The 12,061-nt window shown below is 48.1% G+C and overlaps 1 protein-coding gene across 1 annotated transcript in view; it reads left to right on the forward strand.

Annotated features, from left to right (window-relative positions):
• csmd2 (CUB and Sushi multiple domains 2) overlaps positions 1–12,061 on the forward strand; it is a 1,866,499-nt gene that overhangs the window by 1,626,082 nt on the left and 228,356 nt on the right. The gene's annotated exons all lie outside the window — the stretch shown is intronic.

Raw genomic sequence — 12,061 nt, forward strand, 5'->3', positions numbered from 1 at the left:
TTTTGCTGTGATTACAGCTAAACTTTTAATTGACTCTCAGCAAATGCTTTGCTCACAGAGTGAGTTTAGCTTGTTAGTTAGAGAAGGACATTTTGTCTTCAGATACCATGCCCTGAGAGGGTGCTGGAGTCCCTGGACTTCTTGATTTGCTTCCCCTCAAGACCTACTCCAAAAGTGAGATTTATCTGATATAGTTTCACCGAACATTGGGATTATTGAACAGGCTTTTTTTTTGATAGGTGGCACATTGGGGAAGCAGTTGGAATTTGCTTACCCAATATTGCATATTCCTTAGCTCTTCAGGTCATTCACAGAATATGACAAGCTGTGCACAAAACTGGTTAGGTCTCTGACACCTATTCAAACAAAGCGGCTGCTGGATAATGTTATCAGGATGTGGAGATGCCGGCGTTGGACTGGGGTGAACACAGTAAGAAGACTCACAACACCAGGTTAAAGTCCAACAGGTTTATTTGGTAGCAAATACCATAAGCTTTCGGAGCGCTGCTCCTTCGTGACATTTCCATTCCATCTGACGAAGGAGCAGCGCTCCGAAAGCTTATGGTATTTGCTACCAAATAAACCTGTTGGACTAATGTTATCAGAACATACTCGCTGGAGTTTCGAAGGATGAGAGGGGATCTGATTGAGGTATATAAAGTACTGAAAGGGATTGATAAAGCAAATATAGTCCACATGTTTTCCCCCTGTGGGGCAAACTAGAACAAGATGTCACAGGTATAGGTTGAGAGGCGGTAAGTTTAAAATTGAGATGAGGAGGAAGTACTTCTCGCAGAGGGTGGTAAATTTGTGGAACTCGCTGCCCCACAGCATGGTGCAGTCTGAATTGTTAAATGGTTTCAAGAAGGAGATCGATATATTTATGATTTTTAAAAATGGGTGAAAGGGATATGGGGAACAGGTAGGGAGGTGGATGTGAGACGAGGGAGAGATCAGCCATGATCTGTTTGAAAGGCGGAGCAGGCTCGAAGGGCTGAATGGCCTACTTTGCTCCAAATTCCTATGTCCCTCTGTTAATGCTTCTCCTCATGTGGAGGACCATTGTGGATTAGGTGGGTCAACCTGGCTTTGTCCTGTAACCTTCAGATAATTTGGAGAATGTGGATGTGAGAATTGCAATCCATTGTGCCGAGCTTTTCATGCAGCAGGTGCCTGACGGGCTGAAGGATATTGGGCCCCACCGTCTGATCATTGGCTTCAGAATCATATAACTTTCCTTTGAGTGATATTGAACAGTGTGACTTGCCTGAATATGCCCTGGAGTTACCTGGATGTGGGAGTGGTGAGCAGTCACTGGCTCTGATTTTATATGTGGAAATCGGCCTGATAACATCTGGTCGTGGAATCGTCAGCCCTCCTGCTATTTAAAAAAGCTTGTTAACAGGCCGCTGACCTTGTTAAAAAGTCAATTAACCCGACTATTACACTGTCCGTGCTGTAACACAGTTAGTGTGGGCAGGGCAGGCCACTCCTTCGCCAAGTCTGGTGAAGGTGGCGCAGTGGCACAGTGAGGACAGCATGGTGGCACAGTGGTTAGCACTGCTGCCTCACAGCGCCAAAGACCCGGGTTCAATTCCCGGCTTGGGTCACTGTCTGTATGGAGTTTGCACATTCTCCCCGTGTCTCTGTGGGTTTCCTCCGGGTGCTCCGGTTTCCTCCCACAGTCCAAAAGAACGTGCTGGTTAGATGCATTGACCCTGCTACATTCTCCCTCAGTGTACCCAAACAGGTGCCGGAGTGTGGCAACTTGGGATTTTTACAGCAACCTCATTGCAGTGTTAATGTAAGCCTACTTGTGACACTAATAAATAAACTTTAAACTTAAACTGATAAAGCAGGAAGGAAGGGAGATGCTTACATTGGGGAGGTGCCCTGTATGCAATGGAGGCATCCCCACTTTTTGTGCCTCACCCCATTGGCCTTCCAAATCAGACCACTCCCCCACCTCCCACTGCTCCCTCGTAAAGGCCCCCGATCTATCTCCACTCCAATTCCAGGACTAACCTGAGTCTGAGATCCACACTGAGTTCTGGTGCTGCTGGGAGTGCTGGAGCTGCCAGCCAACAGCTCCAGAGAGTGGGACTTGCTTCCACTGAGCTGCAGAAGTCCGATGCTGAGTTTAAGGCTGATTGCAGCATAATAGAGCTGGGGCCAGCCCTTTGCAAAGTTGGTCCATTCGACAAGGACTTTTACAACAGAAACGCAAGCAAGACACAGCCCACACACAACCCGTGTCCTGGCAATGCTCATTGGTCAGACTCCCATCCAGCCATGGTGGAGGTGGCCTGGAACTGGGAAGCGGAGACAGAAGTGAGTCGATGCCAAGGCAGCTGGGTTAAATGGTCTGCGTCGGTTTGCTGAGACATCGGCCCACTTTTGGATGTCAATGTAAAGCCCTCTCCGAACCCTCACTCCTACCCCCGTTACCACCCTCCACGTCCATCACCACTTCTCACCCTCCCCACCCTCTCACCATACCTCACCAACCCTTGCCCCTCCGAAACACTGACTACAACTCAACAGCCCTTACCCAGACATTATCCATTTTACTCTCTCCCATCTCATTACTCCTCACTCCCTCACCCAACACTACAACTCCCTCCCCTGCTTACCCAAGCACCTTCATCCCCCCTTTCCCTACACACCCTCACTGTCCTCAACCGCTTACTGTCCCTTATCCATTTATCTCCCACCTTATTTGCCCTTACCTTACTGTCTTAAACCCGCCTCCTCAGCCCATGCACTGCATCTTCCTCCCGCTTATCCTCCCTCATGCTCTCTTACCCCCTTTCAGTCCAGCTCTCCATCATAATTACAGCTCCCCTCCTCGCCCCCCTATCCTCTCCCACCCCCTCACCCCCCCACCCCCTCTCGCCCCCTACCCGCTCTCGAACCCAACCCCCTCTCGCCCCCAACCCCCTCTCGCCCCCTCGCCCCCCCTACTCCCCTCGCCTCCACACCCCCTCACCTCCCTACCACTCCTTGCCCCCCCCACCCCCCCTCATCCACCCAAACGCCCTCGCCCCCATCACCCCCCCTCACCCCCCTTGCTCCCCCTCATCCCCCCCCCCACTCACCCCACTCCCCCCCCTTCCCCCCCTGCCCCTCCCCCCGGCCCCACGCCCCCCCTTGCCCCCCTCACCCCCCCCCGCCCCCCTCACCCCCCTCGCATCCCTCACCCCCGCGCCCCCCTCACCCCCCCTCGCATCCCTCACCCCCCTCGCCCCCCTCACCCCCCTTGCCCCATCGCCCCCCTTGCCCCCTTGCCCCCCTCACCCCCTTGCCCCCCTCACCCCCTTGCCCCCCTCGCCCCCCTCACCCCCACACACCCCCTCGCCCCCCTTGCACCCCCCCCTCGCCCCCCTTGCACCCCCCCTTGCGCTCCCCCTCGCGCCCCCCTCGTGCCCCCCTCGCCCCCCCCTCGCCCCCCCTCGCCCCCACACACCCCCTCACCCCCACACACCCCCTCGCCCCCACACACACCCTTTCCCCCCCCCTCACCCCCCTCACCCTTCCATCCCCACTCTGAAAAGCACATTTCAACAATGGTGCTGGCCCCCTCTAAGCAGCATCGTGTGGGATTCCATCTTGCCCCCTTTCCTGCATTTCTGAAAGTAGCCGGAGATGGAAATCGGGACAGAACCTCCAGATCAGCGTTCAATATCAAAGTGCTTGGCACTCCTTAAATGGTGTAGCAGAAAAGACTGAACATAATTCCAGTCAACTTTCATCTGGCTCATTGGCATTATTAGTACTTGGTATTCCTTAGATCCATTAATGATGCAGCATCATGATCAAAAGAGGAAAAGAGGGAGTATTTTAAAGGCACGGACAAAGTTGAGTTCATGAAATAAAAGCAATGAAATAGTAGAACATCTTGGCTTTAAGAGTACTCAGTAAAAAGTCTCACAACACCAGGTTAAAGTCCAACAGGTTTATTTGGTAGCAAATACCATCAGCTTTCGGAGCGCTGCTCCTTCGTCAGATGGAGTGGAAATGTGCTCTCAAACAGTGCACAGAGACACAAAATCAAGTTACAGAATACTAATTAGAATGCGAATCCCTACAACCAGCCAGGTCTTAAAGGTACAGATAATGTGGATGGAGGGAGCATTAAACACAGGTTAAAGAGATGTGTATTGTCTCCAGACAGAACAGCTGGTGAGATTCTGCAAGTCCAGGGGGCAAGCTGTGGGGGTTACTGATAATGTGACATAAATCCAACATCCCGGTTTAGGCCGTCCTCATGTGTGCGGAACTTGGCTCTCAGTTTCTGCTCAGCGACTCTGCGCTGTCGTGTGTCGTGAAGGCCGCCTTGGAGAACGCTTACCTGAAGATCCAAGGCTGAATGCCCGTGACTGCTGAAGTGCTCCCCCACAGGAAGAGAACCTGAGTACTCAACATGAGGAGGGTGGAGGCAGTGTACGTGTTTGAAAAACTAGCGAGCATATTTTGGTTTTCAGCATTATCCTTTCACCTTGACTATCAGTGGTCGAACCCATTCCTAAACAAGGGCATGATGCCCTCCTCCCGGCTGGTTATAAGGATCTAAAGTAAAATGAGTTTGGACAATGCCAACGCAGAACATAAAGCCACCAAGAATTTTCTATTCATTGTCCATCTTGCTCAGAAGACAAGAATGGATAATACGAGAAATGTGACGTTGTCCACCTTCTGAAGTTTGGGTTCAGCCATGTTACTGAGTTGGCGGCTTCACTTGTTTTTTACCCAGCACTTGACCCGATACACAGGGTTCAAGTGCAAAAAAAATGCTTTGGTCCAGACATCTCCCACCTTGTTAAGCACAATTCACCCAAAAGGGCACCTGACCATGCATCAGGAGTGGAAAGACATATCAGCTTTGTGACTGAATGCACAAAAGGTGGAATTCAGTGTGGGAACGAAGAATTGGTGAATGGAATACTGCCGTTTTGCCCTGAAGCAACACAAAGTATCCGAGTCAAGGTCAAACTGATAGTTTGATAAGTCAACCGCAGCCTGTCAACCTTAACAATGTGAAGGGAGCAAGAATTCCAATGCATTAACCTCCCCCTGCCTCAACAATTCATCTTCATGTTATAGATTTCCTTCTCAGCCCTGATGCTACGTGTATGTTTTTAATATGAGCTCCCTTTGGAGCAAATCTACCAGCCAAGGGGGAGGCTAGCTTTGGCCCCAGGGCAAAGCAATGCTGCTGTTGATGTAAATAAAACAACTCACGGCACTTGCAAGTGATGTGGGTGTATTAATATATGGCTGGGCTGAGCAGAGAATATTTTCAACTCTCTTTTTAAAGTGTGTTATTAGAAGGATTCCTTCTAAGTTATTGTGGACTGAATTTTACCAGATTTACCAAGCACGGTGGCACAGTGGTTAGCACTGCTACCTCACCATGCCAGGGACCTGGGTTCAATTCCAGCCTTGGGTCACTGCCTGTGCGGAGTTTGCACATTCTCCCCATGTCTGTGTGGGTTTCCTCCGGGTGCTCCGGTTTCCTCCCACAGTCCAAAGATGTGCGGGTTGTTAGGTTGATTGGCCATGCTAAATTGCCCCTGAGGTGTCAGGAGGATTAGTAGAGTAAATACATGGGGTTACAGGGATAGGACCTGGGTGGGATTGTTGTTGGTGTGGGCTCGATGAACTGTATGGCTTCTTTCAGCACTGTAGGGATTCTATGATTATTTGTACGCCCCCCCCCGCCCCGAGTAAAATTTTCAGGGAACCCTCCAAGGGAACATTAGTTTCTCCATAGCCATTTAAAGGCCAATTAGCCATTCATAGGCTAGAGGTGGATTTTCCACCTCTCAGGAACAGGAAACGAAGTCTGGCGGCCAGTCAGAGGCCAGAAGCTCTCCAGCTCTTTGGGACAGGTGCATTGTATCAGGATATGGGTTGGTGTTTGTGAGTCTCATCGATGCCCAGCGACCAGGCCCTGGTGAATGGGTGGGTTTGAGAGACCAATTCAGGCAGACAATCTGGAACCGCGTAAAACCGTGGGCAAGGGCACAGGGGGCTTCTTTAAGAAGGACCTCCCCACCTTGCCTGTTATCAGCTCTCACAGGGAATCCTGCTAAACTGGCTGCTTGGCCTAGTCCTCTTCCGTCGCTTGGTAATTCCTCAAAACAACAGAATGAGGCCCTTCCCCAGGATCAAGGACTCTGAGTCCTACCCTGAGAGCTGCCAGTGAATCAGAGACTGACAGTTCTTTGTGTTTGTCAGTGCCCAGTGTAGTGGTTGCCAGTGGCACTGCATCGGAAAAACTTAGAAATCATAGAAATCATAGAAACCCTACAGTGCAGAAGGAGGCCATTCGGCCCATCGAGTCTGCACCGACCACAATCCCACCCAGGCCCTACCCCGCATATTTACCCACTAATCCCTCTAACCTACGCATCTCAGGACTCTAAGGGGCAATTTTTAACCTGGCCAATCAACCTAACCCACACATCTTTGGACTTATCTTTGCTTATCTTTAGATAAGCAAAGGATGAGTGATGTTGGGAAGGTGGGAGTTTGGGAATGTCCTGCCCTTGTCAATGCCGCTTTCTCAATCGGGCACTGAGTGCAGGATGAAGCCTATAAGTGGGCAATAATTGGCTACTTAAACTCCTCAATTCACAGCAGGTTGGAAAAGCTCAGGAAGGCTGTTCCCCAGCCTTCCCGCCCCAGACTTAACTTTGGAGGAGGCAGGAAACCAAGGGGTCCCCAGTCACCACCCCCTGCCCAAGTAAGTTCCCTCCCTGCCACAAAACATGCTCTTGGGGGCATTTAAATTTCCCCCTATATTTCTAAACTCCATGCTCTGTATGGCACGACAGAAGCTTGCTCACAGAAACCTTATCAACAATGTAACCAATCATTAGATTAATATTTTCTACTGTAAAATTGATTTTCAAGCTCCGTTGTGTCTTCTAACATATCTTGAATATATATTTTTTGATTTCTCCAGTGAACCTGCTTTCCCTCTGATGCGCGATTAACCCACTCGGGAGGCTAGATCGTACCCGGAATAAAGGCTTTTATTCGCAACAAGAATAGAGCATACTGCTTAACAATACTATCCCAGACTAAGGGTCACTAGGAAGTGGCAGTGACCTTTATACTCCTATAAGAAGGCGGAGCCAAATGGAGTGTACCACAGAACAATGCTAACAGGTGGAACACCCCAACCCTAACCCCAACAGTAACAAGAGTAACATCTGTACAAGTACCCATAGTGGTAACCATCTATGGTCCAGTACCCATAGTGGTAACCATCTATGGTTCACCACACCCTCCCCCTCCCCCCATAATAAAACTAAGATTCTGAACTTTCTCAGAGAAAATTACAGGCCTGAAGCCGTGCGCTCATTCAATGGTTGTATTGAATTTTCTGAGGAGTGCAACAATACTATTGCCAGGAAGATTGTATGTAATTTGAACAATATGTGGATTCACATTTTCTTTAAATTAGCCAGTTGACTCATGTCATAATTTGTACCTAATGGTTTGCTTTGTATCCGCTGAAGGACTAACTCATTTAGTTCAGCTGTCACCTTTAGGTTAATGTGTTACCCAGTGTGTGTGACAACTGGCTGGAATTTCACTTGTCAACTAAACCACCCAGGGAGGAACCACTAACTGATACAACATTGATATAGGAGGGCTGATGGCAGCTTGGCTTGCAAACCATAAGATATAGGAGCAGAATTAGGCCATTCACCCCATCAAGTCTGCTCCGCCATTCGATCATGGCTGATATGTTTCCCAGCTCCATTCTCCCGCCTTTTTCCCGTAACCTTTGATCCCCCTTAACAACCAAAAACCTACCCATCTCTGTCTTAAATACATTCAATAGCCTCCACAGCCTTCTGTGGCAGTGAATTCCCCAGGTTTGCCACCTTCTGGCTGAAGAAATTCCTCCTCATCTCGGTTTTAAAGGGTCGTCCCTTGACTCTGAAGCTGTGTCCTTGAATCCTAGTCTCTCCCACTAATGGAAACATCTTCTCCATGTTCTATCCAGACCTTTCAGTATTCTATCAGTTTTAATCAGATCCCCCCCCCTCCTCCTCCGATGCGGCTCCTGATCAACAATTAGCAAGGGGAGAATTCAAATACTTGGATCTCTTCTTCCTCCTAACCCTTACAAACTCTTCAAGCATCTCTTCCTACCAGCAGTGCTGCCCATAAGCATTTTAATACATTGTAATTTGTATGAATTATTTTTGCATTCCCATTTTCTGTTATTGATGGTGGGTTTTCATGTTGAGCAGTGATAGATGGCAGAGTCTTGCGATCAAATCATGTCATTGACAAATGGTGACATCTGATAAATGTAAAGATAAATATAAACACTGTTCAGGGATGTGTGCCCAAGTACAAGCAGGATGAATGTTTTCCAAAGGGAAATGCTGAAAACGCGGTCACTAATCCAGATGTCCATGGTGCCGTGCGCGGGGGATATATTTGTCTAAACAAAAAATGACAGATTGTAGCTAAGAGCAGCTTTGAGTTATTCCGAACAGTGCTTCTCGATCCAAAGACACATTAGCATGGACGTGCTTCAGCATTGGATTAAATGCATGCAGAGTTCGAAAAGCCATTACATGCCCAGTGGGTGCCTGACAGATAATTGTGTATCAGCCTCTGACCCAGCAAAGCTACCAGAATATGGAACAATAATTTTGCATGCCTTTAAGTTTTTTTTTAAATGAAGAAGAGTGAATTAATTAATCCTTAAAATAGACGGAAATCTGCACTGGATAATAGGCCTTAAGTCCTGTTTAGATCGTGAACTAAGGTTACTTGAATAAATTTACAATAAGCAACGGCTGTGCAGAAAGACTTTTGCTAAATCAATTAAAATGATCCTTTTTAAGTGCTAATAAGATAGATGTAGGAAAAGGCTGTTTAGTAGAGCTTAACAACTTCCGTGTATAGAAATGATTATGGGCTAGAGCGAGTGTGCTGCAGGGGAGGGAGGAAGTCACATCTCGAACTCTGCTCCTCATTGTTTAGGGTAAAAGTAAAGTTTATTTTTTAGTGTCACAAGTAGATGTACATTCACACTGTAATGAAGTTACTGTGAAAATCCCCTTGTCGCCACACTCGGGCGCCTGTCCAGTACACTGAGGGAGAATTTAACGTGGCCAATGCACCTAACCTGCACATGTGGAGAAACACCCAGGTCACTTTCAGTTATTAGAGTCACATCCAAGGAGGGAGCCCGCTGTCGTTTTGTCACATTTTCTGCACACAAAGTGTAAACTCTTTTAAAAAGCTGCACAGTGCCTGTCAGATCCTGCAGCTTGTATCTCGTGTTTGCAACATTTTTAAGTTCAACATTGAGATTGATATTCGATGAGCTTTACGTTTATGTCTTTCAAAAATGTAACCAAAAATGAGGACAGTCTGCCAATCGATCAATCTCAATAAACAGGTCGGGGATGACAGTCCTGTAATTGCTAACTTCAGTGGGAAAAAACAATGTTGTTCACCATGACTCACGAGTGACTTTTTCATGAAGGTTATCAAAAATTGAATGTTTTTGAGTCCCTTTCATTGTACTTCTAATTGAGCACGAAGCTAATTATTTTGAGGGTATAAGTTTATTGGTGCTTGCTTTCTGGTGCCAAAGTTGTGATGCGGCTGTGAGATGTCCAAATTGGAAAGCTGAAGCACACCCTTGAATCATAGAATCCCTACAGTGCAGAAGGAGGGCATTCGGCCCATCGAGTGGGAGGCGAGGGAAGAGATTGCAGAGCCTCTGGCGAGGATCTTTGCGTCGTCGATGGAGACGGGAGAGGTGCCAGAGGATTGGAGGATTGCGGATGTGGTTCCTATTTTCAAGAAGGGGAATAGGGATAGCCCAGGAAATTACCGACCGGTGAGTCTAACCTCAGTGGTTGGTAAGCTGATGGAGAAGATCCGGAGGGACAAGATTTATGAGCATTTAGAAAGGTTTAGTATGCTCAAGAATACTCAGCATGGCTTTGTCAAAGGCAGATCGTGCCTTACGAGCCTGGTGGAGTTCTTTGAAAATGTGACTAAACACATTGACGAAGGGAAAGCTGTAGATGTGGTTTATATGGATTTTAGCAAGGCGTTCGATAAGGTACCCCATGTAAGGCTTCTAGAAAAAGTGAGAGGGCATGGGATCCAAGGTGCTGCTGCCCTGTGGATCTAGAACTGGCTTGCCCATAGGAGGCAGAGAGTGTGTATAGATGGGTCTTTTTCTAAATGGAGATCGGTCACCAGGGATCTGTTCTGGGACCCTTGCTGTTTGTCATTTTCATAAATGACCTGGACGAGGAAGTGGAGGGATGGGTTGGTAAGTCTGCCGACGACACGAAGGTTGGTGGGGTTGTGGATAGTCTGGAGGGATGTCAGAAGTTACAGAGGACATAGATAGGATGCAGGACTGGGCGGAGAAGTGGCAGATGGACTTCAATCCAGATAAATGCGTAGTGGTCCATTTTGGCAGGTCAAATGGGATGAAGGAGTACAATATAAAGGGAAAGACTCTTAGTACTGTAGAGGATATGAAGGACCTTGGGGTCCGGGTCCATAGGACTCTAAAATTGGCCCCGCAGGTGGAGGAGGTGGTTAAGAAGGCGTATGGTGTGCTGGCCTTTATCAATCAAGGGATAGAGTTTAGGAGTCCGGGGATAATGATGCAGCTATATAAGACCCTCGTCAGACCCCACTTGGAGTACTGTGCTCAGTTCTGGTCGCCTCATTACAGGAATGATGTGGAAAAGATTGAAAGGGTGCAGAGGAGATTTACAAGGATGTTGCCTGGATTGAGTGGCATGCCTTATGAGGATAGGCTGAGGGAGCTCGGTCTTTTCTCCTTGGAGAGACGTAGGACGAGAGGAGATCTAATAGAGGTATATAAGATGTTGAGAGGCATAGATCGGGTGGACTCTCAGAGGCTTTTTCCCAGGGTGGAAATGGCTGCTATGAGAGGACATAGGTTTATGGCGCTGGGGTGTATGTACAGGGGAAATGTTAGGGGGAAGTTTTTCACACAGAGGGTGGTGGGCGAGTGGAATCGGCTGCCGTCAGTGGTGGTGGAGGCAAACTCAATAGGATCTTTTAAGAGACTCCTGGATGAGCACATGGGACTTAATAGGATGGAGGGTTATAGGTAGGCCTAAAAGGTAGGGATATGTTCGGCACAACTTGTGGGGCCAAGGACCTGTTTTGTGCTGTAGTTTTGCTATGTTTCTATGAGTCTGCAATGACTCTTGCCCAGGCCTATCCCGTAACCTCACATATTTACCCCACTAACATATATCTTGGGACACTAAGGGGCAATTTAGCATGGTAAATCCACCTAACCTGCACAACTTTGGATTGTGGGAGGAAACCGGAGCACCCGGAGGAAGCCTACGCAGAAACGGTGAGAGTGTGCAAACTCCACACGGGCAGTGACGCGAGGCCAGAATTAAACATGGCTCCCTGGTGCTGTGAGGCATCAAGCCTGAATAATTTGATTGAGCAATTTGCCTGTTCCATTGCCCTGAAGATCAGAGACAATACCTGGAGCAAGGTGTTGTGCAGCAATGGTGGGGGTTGGCTCGGTGGCAAGGAGGCCAGCCATCAGGATAACATGAAACCAGGGATATACACTGCCTCCTGGTGTGGTTCCATCACTGCAAATTTGTACTTTTGTAAATTTTCTTTTGGTGATGCCAAAGAACCATGTGCAGAGTGTGGAACTTGATATCTGCGATATTGAATTTAACTGTTGGGACCTAAAAGAGGTCCCTCGTTAATGAATGCAATGGACCTATTCCCAGTTTTAGGCAGCTGCCGGAATAATCTTGAACATTTTTTTAAAAATTCATTCATGGGACATGGGTGCAGCTCGGTGGCCAACATTTGTTGCCCATTCCTCGTTGCCCGAGGGCAGTTGAGAGTCAACCACATTGCTGTGGCTGTGGAGTCACATGTAAGCCAGACTAGGTAAAGACAACAGATTTCCTTCCCTAAAGGACATTAGTGAACCAGAATGGTTTTTCCGACAATCGGCAATGGTTTCATGGTTGTGAGTAGA

The sequence above is a fragment of the Mustelus asterias genome, chromosome 21 (assembly GCF_964213995.1).
Source record: "Mustelus asterias chromosome 21, sMusAst1.hap1.1, whole genome shotgun sequence".
NCBI lineage: Eukaryota > Metazoa > Chordata > Chondrichthyes > Carcharhiniformes > Triakidae > Mustelus > Mustelus asterias.